Source organism: Octodon degus, unplaced genomic scaffold (genome assembly GCF_000260255.1).
Source record: "Octodon degus isolate 3935 unplaced genomic scaffold, OctDeg1.0 scaffold00011, whole genome shotgun sequence".
Classification (NCBI taxonomy): domain Eukaryota; kingdom Metazoa; phylum Chordata; class Mammalia; order Rodentia; family Octodontidae; genus Octodon; species Octodon degus.
The window spans coordinates 26,827,398-26,838,757 of NW_004524587.1; positions in this window are offsets into that span (position 1 = coordinate 26,827,398).

Consider the following 11,360-nt stretch of genomic DNA (forward strand, 5'->3'; position numbering starts at 1 on the left):
AAATACCTAGGACAGGAATAGTTGGGTTGAATGGGACTTCAAATCCTAGCTTTTTGAGAAAGGTCCACACTGATTTGCATAGTGATTGTGGCAACCTGCACTCCCACCAACTGTGGAGAAGGGTTCCTTTTTCCACACAGCCCCTCCAGTATTTGCTACTGGTTGATTTCTTGGTGATAGCCATTCTTCCTGAGGTAAGATGGAATCTCAGCATTGTTTTAATTTGCATCTCTTGAATGACCAATGATGTTGAATATTTTTTGTATATTTATTTCCCATTTGTATCTCTTCATTTGTGAAGTGTGTGTTCATCTCAGATGACCATCTTTGGGTTGGGTCTTTGAATAGGAGAGTTCTTTAGCGACCTCAAAACCCCCAGATGCCAAGGCCTGAATCCTGTATGTTGATCAGTGGTAGAGTCAGTCAACAGACTGATCAATGCTTATCCTGCAAAGAGCCAAGGACTCGGGAACCTTGTTCTGCCCTACAACCCAGAGGGTCAGGGAGTGGCCGGTCACCTGGAGGGAATGCTTATCCCTAGGCATGTATGCAGCTGTAGTCCACGGTCCCCTTGAAGATCACAGACATGTTTTGAATAGAGACATTGATGGACTTGGCTTCTGTCAGCTCCACCTGGCTGCTTACCATGGACAGGTGGCTGATCTGGATGCTGGGAAAGCATGTGGAAGCTGGGGAGTGCATCCTGGGGTTGGGGAGGACAGGGGCTCTTTCTGTCACCTGCCCCAGGATAACCCTATCTCATCCTCCTGGATCTGCAGACCCACGGGGCGTCACCTCCACTGACATGAGCCATCCAGGACCCTAACACGTGAGGGAGTGATAGACAGAATAATGACCCCTACCAGGTCCCCACCCTAATCCACACTGTGAGCACATTGGCTGACATGAAAGAGGGCAATTTGTGAAAGACCTTGAGCTGGGCAGGGAGCTGATCCTGGACCCCTGGGTGGATGCAAGTGTGCTGGGAAGTGGGAGAGGGAGACAGACGACCCCGACACAACCTGACTGGCATTGGAGGCCAAGGCCTTTGGGCACCTCCAGAGGGTACAGAGGGAAAGGCAGGGAAGCAGACCCCCCAGTGTTGGCTTTTCACCCTTGAAACTGTTAGACATAACTGTGCGTTGTCTGAAGTCACTAAGCTGGTGGGACTTTGTTGTGGTGGCAGATAGGATGTGGATACAGATGGCTGCTTGCAGGAAGTGACATGGGGTAGGAGTTCAGAGGACAGTGAGCAGCTCTGCTTGGAAGGTGGCCTCTGCAACCGCATTTCCTGCTTGAATCCTCACTGTCCCCCCCCCCCCCCCGCCCTGCCATCACTACTGTTACCACTCTACCTGCTGAGCAGGGACAGAAGAGGTACAGAGAGCTTATGTGGCTTCCAAAAATACTGCTGTATTGTGACCAGCAGTAAGAATCTTCCAACCTGTGATTCCAGAACTTGGGAGGCCAAGGCAGAAGGATCTCTGAGAGTTCAAGGCCAGCTTTGGCTACACAGTGAGTTTAAGCTCAGTCTGAACTACATAATCTTAAAAACAAACAAAAGAATCCAAGTCTCCTGTTTCCCCCTCTATTCTATTTCATTCTATTCCTCTAGAGAAAATAGTATAAGAAGGCTTATTGTACCCATTAGCCAGCTTCAACTAATGTGAATCAAAGGCTGTCGCATGTTACCTGCCCCATCTGCTTTGGGCTTTCATTACATATGTATGAAATTTATCCCGGGGCAGCCTGGCTTATTGGGTGTAGTCTCTGCTAACGACTCCAAGGCACTTTTGCCATTTCTGACCTCTTGGTACATAGGTCCAGGCTGTTATTAACCTCATTTTGCAGAATGAGAAACTTTGCCTTGGGTCACACTGAGCTCTAGGTGCCATCTTTCATCCCTTGAGGGCAGCAGCCTTTCTTACCGAAGGCAATGCAGCAGTCTAGCAGGGTGGCGCCCCCTAGTGGCCTCAGGACATACACAGGTTCCTGCAGTACCTGGACCAAGGGGAAGCCATCCACCTCTGTGGAGTTCATTTTTGGGATAAGGAAAGAGGAGGTTTGTTTTAAGACAAAGATAAGGTTCCCAGAAGGTGGGGCCTCAGACACGCGTAATGATAGGTACCCAGGCTCCACAGCGGCCAAAGGTGTAGGAATGTGGCTGGGTTCCAAGAGCCCAGCTCTGTGCATTGATCTGCCTGCCTGGAGGAGGACCTCCATGCAGTTTAACTTCTCTGAGCTGTGATAAGGCTTCCACAGGCTCAAAGCTGAGGGGTCAGAGTGTGCCTCATTCTGGCTGCAGGTTAGATGGCAATTCTCAGGAGGCACAGAGAGCCCTGACCCTAGACCCCAGCTCAAGACCCTGCTCACACCTCCTGATACTCAGGAACCCCATGATCCTGGTCAAAATGACAGCCCCAACCCAGCTGCATTCTTCCACCTGCCTCACACAAACTGCGCTGTATCACCCAATACAGCCGAGTCTGTGATCCTGGGTCTCACATTTGAGGCTCACCTATGTCAGAGGTCATAGCATTTAGCCTCCTGTGGCTTTGTTGTACTATGTAAAAGGACAGCTGCAGAGCTGGCCCAGGTCACAGAACAGGGACAAACTCTCCCTACCCTGGGCTCATGCTAGTGCCTGACTCTGGGCCTCAGTGACCTGTAGCATCAAGGTCTTACTCACCTAACCTCTGACCCTAACCTGAACTCTGAGCCAGGCTGTACTCTGAACGCCAGACTGATTCTGGATTCTGGGCAAACACAAACCACCTCAGCTGGGGGTCTGCAGACCAGCAAGGGCCTTCTTACCAAAGAGCTTGACCTTGAGGACAAGTTTAGGGAATGGGTAGGAGAGCTGGGCTCATGGCTTGGGTTTTCTCTGTCAGGGGTAAGGTACGGTGGCTCTGCCCCAGGGCTGGCTGGTACAGGTGATATCCTTGAGAAGACCTCCTGCTGGATGGACAAAGCCTGGACAGAGAGGGGGGCATTGTACTTACACACCAAGAGGGCAGGCTTGGTGACACAACACACAATGCCCACTGTGGACAGGGGGCCTAGTGGGGCAGGCATGGGCACTGCCCAGCAGTGCCAGGCTCAGCCGGGCAGCAGCAAGCGTGGTTCTCAGGCAGCTGCAGCCGGGTGGCCCTGGCTGGGCAGCTGGGCTCAATATGCTTGTCTGCCCAGCCCCTATGGGACATGAAGCACTTCCTGGCAGTAGAGACTTTCTGGTCCCAAAGATTTGCTTCCTGTTTGTCTGCCCTTCAGACCTCCTCTTGGGTTCAGAGTTGGGCACTAGACCAGAGTGTGTGCACATACACATACACACACACACACGTATGCACACATGTGCACATGCACACACACACTCATACACACTTGCTTCCCTTGGACCATCCACGCAGTGGCCTTCTCTCACATTTGGACAGCAGCACCATATTATCTGGTTTATTCCTAACAAGCATCCTTGAATTTGTTCTCTTTTTACTTAAATATATACATCTAAGAGTAAACTTATCTTTCACTTGCTATAAGTGAAAAGATGCCAAATACAGTGACCTTGAAATAAGAACCTAGGGGCTGGTGAGATGGCTCAGTGGTCTAAAGCACCTACTTAGAACAAGCTAAGCCAAGCCAAGCACAGGGACCACGGTTCAATCCCCCAGCACCACATGCCAGCCAGCCCCACCCCCTGGTGGGCTGAGCTGGCCACACACACACTAAATAAATAAATAAATAATTTAAAAAAAAAAGAAAGAAGAACCTGCAGCCAGATACTCTTGTGGGACAATGGCCTCAGCCAAAGGCCTGTGGGCATCTGTCAGTCACAGCCCACCTGAAAGAGAGCGCCAGTGCCAACTTTTCTCTTGCTGGCATTTAAATAATCAAAACTCCCCAATGTCCCCCCAGCTTTCCTCTGTGTACAAGCCGCACCTGGGGTGCTTTCCCCAGCAGCACGTGGCCACTTCTCTGGATGTTCCACTGTAGAGGGCATCACCTTTAGCCTCCCCATTCCCTTATGGCCTTGAGCAATAGGGCGAGGCTCAGAGAGGACATGGAGCTTGGCAAGGTCACACAGCAGTCAGAAACGGAGCAGCTCCAACCTGGACTCTAATTTTGCCCCTTGCCTGGGCATTCAGGGCGGGGACATTTTCTGCACTCTCTAATCTGTTGCCTTCCTTGAGGTTCTCAGCTCTGCTACACTGCCTAACTCGGGACAAACATGGCGAGGCATGCGCCTTAAGCCCTGGTGCTGGTCCCTCTTAAATCTTCTCTGTGGTTCCTGGAATCATATTTTTCTGGGTACTTGGACCACTCAAGCCACATGGGTTCCCAAGTCCTTGGCTTCCAGGAGGAAGAAGAGAAAGGAGAGAGCAACATGGAGGGCCCATCTTGGCCCATCATGGTGGCCCAAGGACAGCTGGGGCAGCGTCAGGAGTCCTGCAGGCAGGCAAACACACAGAGGGCAGTGGTAGGTGCGGCACAGAAGCTCTGGGTACCTGAGTCCTCGAAGCAGGCACCTGGGGACACAGCGCCCTGCTGACTGCTCTGCTAAGCCCACTCTATGTGCTTAATGGTGATGGTGACAGGAGCTGTAGGCGACAACCACAGCTCTCAGTGCCCTTTGATGGGAGTCCCACCAGGAAGTCCTCCCGTTCCGAGTTCCCAGCTCTGCCAACCCTTGATATGCAGCATGGTTCACCCTAGGTGAGCACTCCTGCTGTTTGGGTTTTTGTGTTATTCACACTGTTTTAAAAACTATGAAACAAGAGCCACGCAACCAAGATGAAGAAGAAAGGAGATTGGAATTCTTGCTGGTCCTCCCTTCCTCCAGCCCTCTGATTTGGGGGCAGGGACTATGGGGAGCAAAGCCTTTGTCTCCTCTGCATCCATTCAATCAGCAGAGCCTGGATGCTGGACACCCAGAAGCCCATCTTCCCAAAGCCCATCTTCCCTTAGGCCATATTCTAGTCGGGACACAGATGTGGCTAAGGTGGGTACCCCTGCCTCATCTCCACCTCCTGGAACCAGGAAGTCACAGGGTGCTTTTCTGTATAATGGTCACACTGGTCATTGAGGTTTTACGCCAGGCCTGGGAGCCTGTGGACGTCCAGAGGCAGGACCATAGCTAGGTGAGTCCTCACATAACAGGCTCTTGGCATAGAGTGGGTGCACAATAAGTGTTGTAGGGTAGAGAGTGAGATGTGCACAGAACTCTGGAGCCCACAAAAGAGGGTCCCAAGGGAGGCCAAGGAACTGGTGGGAAGGAATGAGCTCACTCAAGAGTCACTCCCAGCCCCATATTTGCTCCCAGTCAGGGCCCAGGCTGCCCAGAAGCATGGGCAGAGCAGGACTGAGCCACACAGTTTCCTGAAGCTCTGAGAGGTTGGCATACATTCCCTGGGCACCTAGCCCTTGGGGTTTGTACTTATAGTGGTGGTCAGTGCTACCCTCTGCTGAGAATGGGTGCCCACTGGCTTCACCAGGGTGGGGGCCGCAGGATGGCTGGCTTTCCGGCACCACATTCACAGATGGAGCAGAAAGCCACCACTGTTCCAGGACTATTAGGACATCCTGGTGGCTGCTGTCCTCTTAGGTGTGTTTATATTCCATTCCTGATGGCTGCAGAGGACAATGACCAAGGGTGCCTGGATGGTCCCATACCCTGTAACAGCCAGGCCAGGGGTCTGGCACTAGCTGTGAGACTCATGGGGCCATACATCACAAACACAATAGGACAGATAAGGACCATCAAGCCCAGACAGGACCATCCCTTTGAATTTAGGAGCCTGATTCTTACACTCTTAGAATTAATAATCATAAAATATTAACTATATTTTCAACTGCATATATTTTTGGGGGGTGCAATCTCTCATTTAATGCCTTTTGTTTTGTATTATTTACCATAATATAAATACATTTTATATTATGGTAAAATTAAATCAAACACTTAAAATTTACCATGTTAGCTTTTTGAAAGCATAGAGTTCAGTGGCATTTAGCACACTTGCAGTGTGCTACCATTGGTCTAAGTGAAGAACGTTTTCCCTGCCCCAAAGGAAACCTCATTTCTGATAAGCAAGCACTCTGCATCCTGCCCTGTTGCACAAAAGGCCTTTCCGCCCCTGTGGAGTTCCCTCTTCTGGTCCTGTTCTATACTTGGAATCCTATCACAGGCTGTCCTTCATGCTAGATTCCTCCATTAATATGTTTTCAAGGACTGTAAGGGCTCTGTCTTCCTTCTCATGGTTCAATAATATCCCCCGTGCTGACCTCTGGACATTTAGTTTGTTTCCTGCCTTCCTGAAGCGTCCAACCAGCCCCAGGTGCCTCAGTTGGCCTTGCTTTGTGAATTACATGGTGAGGCAGAGAGATGTTAAATAACAGGCTCAAGGTCTCACCAGGATGAAAAGCTTTTCTCAAAAGCAACTGAGACTTGACCCCCTAATTCTCTTGGGAAGAGTCCATCCTAGGAGAGGAAGGATGGTTGTAATGGTTCCCTCCCGAAATCTGGAGTCAGTCTCTTTAGGGACAGCCCTGTGGAGACTTTGCTGTTATTATGTTGGGGGGCATGGAGGACAGTTTGCCGTCCCATGCCATTCTAATATAAGGATAATATAATGACCTCCATACATTGCTCCAGTTTTTTCTTCTTCCAATTTTATGTGTATATATCTGGTAATATGAATAGCTGGTTGTAAGACAATACCATGTATTACAACAAATACTGTGAAATTCATATTACTTTATTAAGTAAAATTTTGTATGAGTTGTCAAAATAAATAAATAAATAAATAAAAAATATAATGACCTCCAAATAATATAAGGGAAATATTATTACTCCCAAGGGGCTATATGTTTAATATGCTGAGTATATGTTCCCCAAAATCAAAGAATGAATTCTAAGAAACAAAGAAGGTTGAGTAGGAAATATTTATTGGGGGAAAGATATCTTCTACGTAAGAGGGACAGAAGTGGGGTGCCCACAAGCCAACTTTTCAAAGTTTTCTAGAACAAAATCACAATATGGGGACAAAATCATGAGATGTGTATAAGGTGGAAAAACTATGACCAACCAATAAGACTATAAGCATAGGTAATATTGACCCAATGGAGAAGCAAGTCACATCATAAGGTGGGTACAAGGTGGACCAGAACCATGATTAATTAATAAGATTACAAGAATTGCCACTTAGGTAATATTGATCCATTGGGGAAATAAGGCATGTAGTACATATGCCTGGGAAGAACAAGGGCCTTTCCTGAAGAACAAGGAATGGGTCAAAGAACACAGGCCTGGAAGGAATAGGTCAAGGTCTTGGTCATCCTCCCTCCCAGGTGATTGATGCCAATTAGAATATCAATCATTACTGTTTATCCCTGGGGAAGTAGGTATATTGACTTCATCTTTGTCTTGAAGCCCAGACTTCAAAAATGTACCTCCACCCACATCATACTGTGTTCTCATCTTCTGCACTGAACCCTTCAAGGACCTAAGCTTGCTGACTGCCTCTAATATTTGTACCTACCTTAGCTGTCTATAATAACTCCATACCACTGCTCTCCTGAAAATGTAGTTCACAGCAATCCTAAACCTGGTACCAGTAAGAGACTAACATAGGGCAAAGTTTAGTATAACAAAGACCTATTTCTTTGGGAAAAGAGATGCAAAACAAAGAGACTAGACAGGTACCATGGTGTGGTAGGGGGTTTCAGAGCTCAAAACCCATGTGTTCTTATCTCAATTTTATTATTGAGAACCAGTGTCTTTCCCATGCCTTAGGGAGGTAGTTATTGCTATCTGATCTGTTCTCTTCACAGTCTTTGGTCTTACCCAGGCCTTCTGGCCATTTGGTTTTTCTCTGTCCTTTTGTAATGAATAAAGAAACAGGATCTAGTAGGAAGGCAGCTTACTGAATGATTAGACAAAGGAGACATGTGTATGTTATTAGATCCCCCTCACTCAGCCCAAGAACCTAGAAAAATCCTGTTTGTTAGGTTCGTTGCCAGGCCATTTTCCCAGGCTTACAGGAAACCTGCAACTATTATCCTGCAATTCGCAGCAGAGGTACCAAACCCATCAACAAACTTAGAATTTTCCATCTTCCTCAGTGGGACCCCTTCCCTTGCTTAAACTTCTCTCTAAAGCATATTTTCCGACTTCGTTCACAGCCAATGGTCCTTTCATCCCTGGCCAGGCCACACCCAGTCTGAAATACAGATATCACTGTTTGCTTCAATCCTGCCTGTTCTAGTGGTCTCGGTCACTCCTCTGGGTCTAGCCTGACATACATGTGTGTATCTGGCATAACATACTGATGTCAAAGTGAGAACATACATACATGTATGTAGGTATATGTATATATATATGTATGTAGGAATATGTGCATCTATATCACCCTTACACTTTGTCAGGCAGGCCAGGGGAATCTGGATTTCCTGGCAAACTGGGCTGCCTGATGCCTTACCCAAGTCTAGCTGGCTTTTCTCTCCTTTGTTTCTCTAGTTACCCTAACTGCAGAGTCTACCTATAAAAGCAGAAACTGCTTTTAGTAAATGTACTTGTTGATCTTAATAAGTCTCAGTGAGGCCTTTATCCTATCTTTCCCTACTTACAGGATCTCCTGGCCCTATACTGTGCTTTGAATATGTCTTTGCCTCTGCAAAACCCACGTTGGGTGAGATTTTAACAGGGAGGAAGCTTAGTCCAACTGTGATGTTGAAAGGTGGAGATGTAGAGAGATGATGAAAATGATGTAAAGTCATGAAGCGGAGCCCACAAGGTGGAATCTTGGTAGCTTTAGAAGAGGGAATGACTTCAGTTATGTCAATGAAATATGTAATGTTTAAGTGATAGGTTTGTATAATATCTATATGTCAATTAAACATATAGATTTAAAATATTTAAAAAGAGGAAGAAAGTTCAGACTAACAGACAGATACATGCCCATACATGGACACACATACACACACACACACACACACACACACACATGCACGCACACACACGCACTCCCTTTCTCTCACCATACAATGTCCTAAATTACAAGGCCATTACCAGATGCAGACCCTTGTCCTCAGGCCAGAAAGTAAACCAAAATAAGCCGATGCCCTTACACCTTAGCAGTCTGTGGTTCCTATTCTTAATAATGGAAAGTGGACACTAACAACCTCTCTGTGTGCCAGCACAAGGAGTCATCCAGCTGGGACAGGAAGTCCTCCCTCCCAGAGGCCAGGAGCGGCCTGTCCTGGAGCTGCAAGAAGGGGAAAAACTTGACCTACTGTTTGCACCCAGGCTGGGGGAAGGGCAGGGATTCCAGAGCTGGGTCAACGATCTGGAGCAACACAAGCTCAAGACAGAGCTCTGGCCAGTGCTGCAGCTCAAACTGAGCCAGGGTCTCAGGCTTGGAGCTGCTCAAGTGCCCAGAAGCAGCATCTCCCAGGTCCAGGAGCTCTGGGGGAGCCTGGACTACTTCAGAAGTCGAATGTTAAATTCTCAGGAGTTTTGAGAGCTGGTTATTAAACAGAGCTCTTACTAAAAATTAAATTATCCACATTAAAATGAATAGACTCTATTAAAAACAAAACCAGGGCTGTAATACTCAACACTTAGCTCTTTCCAATTATTTCACTGTAGTTTATTAATCTCAATGCTCTTAAGGTTGTTGACATCTGCTGCATCTAAGCAAAGAATGGAAATGACTATATAATGGCCTGCCACTGCTCATCCCTTACCAACTCTGCATCACCTGCCATCACATAGGTGTCTTGAAATTGACCCCAGAGAAACTGACTACAACTACAAAGCAGGCTTCTTTCCCCTCCCAGGAGTTGTTATTATCCTTTAATCAGCAATCACCGACAAAGAGTCCCCGAAAACAGACTTTCAGCACGATTCTGCCTTGCCTAGCTCTGCCCATTTTGCTTGAGCCAAGGCTTCTTCCTTCCTCTTTGCATCTCTGAGTTCTTTACTTAGACTTCTAAAATTCTTCCTTGCCTTTTTTGTCTACATTCATAGAGTATTTTAGAAACTTCCCCCAACCTGTGAATTGTTTCTCTCAGTCACACTTATAAAATGTATTACAGGGGCTGGTGAGATGGCTCAGTGGTCTAAAGCACCTATTTAGAACAAGCTTAGCAAAGCACAGGGACTGCAGTTCAATCCCCCAGCACCACATGCCAGCGAGCCCCGCCCCCTGGTGGGCTGAGCTGGACACACACACACACACACACACATACACACATAAATAAAAATTAAAAAAAATCTTAACTCTCAAAGAACCTCATATATTCTTGAAATATCCTTTAAAAAATTTTAAAAAATAAAATGTATTACAAATATAATTCATGTTCATTGATGGAAAACATTCAGATTAACAATGTCTTGCTAATACTAAAGATTCTAACCACTTTCCTAGTGATAGTTACTATTTACACTTACGTTTGTGTCTCTTCAAACTCTCTGCCTCGTACCTATGTGATGATTATTTTTCAGTTGGATTGTACCATTATAGACAACTAAGTTAGGCAAAATATCATAAGCAGTCAGATAGGGCTAGGCCCTTGTAGAAGTCAGTACTGAGGATAAGAGCACATTCCGACTGTGGCTGGAGGCACAGATGCTAAAGGCCAAGCCTCAAGAAAAAGATGGAATGACTATACCTACATACTTCCCTGAGGGACAGATAGTGATGGTCAACATTTTAAATAGATATTAGTCAGCTAGCCTGGTGACCAACCCCCATGCTCCTGACCTACCCCTCCAGGAAAGGTCCTTGCTTTTTCCATGTACACTTGCTATGTGACTTGATTTTCCATTGGATCATTATATCCTAAGCAACTATACTTGTAATCTTATTGGTTGACTATAGTTCTGTCCCACCTTATACCCACCTCATGATTTCATACCTACCTCATGATTTTGCTCTATAAAACTTCTTTTGAAAAGTAGGCTTCTGAGAAGTTCCCTTCCTGTGTCCCCTCCTGTTTATCTGAGACAGGAGTTGTCTTTCCCTCAATAAATATTTCTTATTCTTCTGCTCTAGAGTTACTAAGCATGCCTTTCATTGTGGTCTCCATCTCCACAGTTATCTGAGAAATTATGTCTCCTTTTATTTTTTTCTAGAGCTTCATTCATCTATCTGCTTTGTTGCTTTGTTTGTTTAATAGCTTGTTTGGTGCTTGTAAATTGCTTGTGAGAAAGAGCTTTATTTTATTATTTTTTAAAATTTTTTTATTTATGTGTGTGTGTGTGTGGCCAGCTCAGCCCACCAGGGGACGAGGCTGGCTGGCATGTGGTGCTGGGGGATTGAACCGCGGTCCCTGTGCTTTGCTAAGCTTGTTCTAAGTAGGTGCTT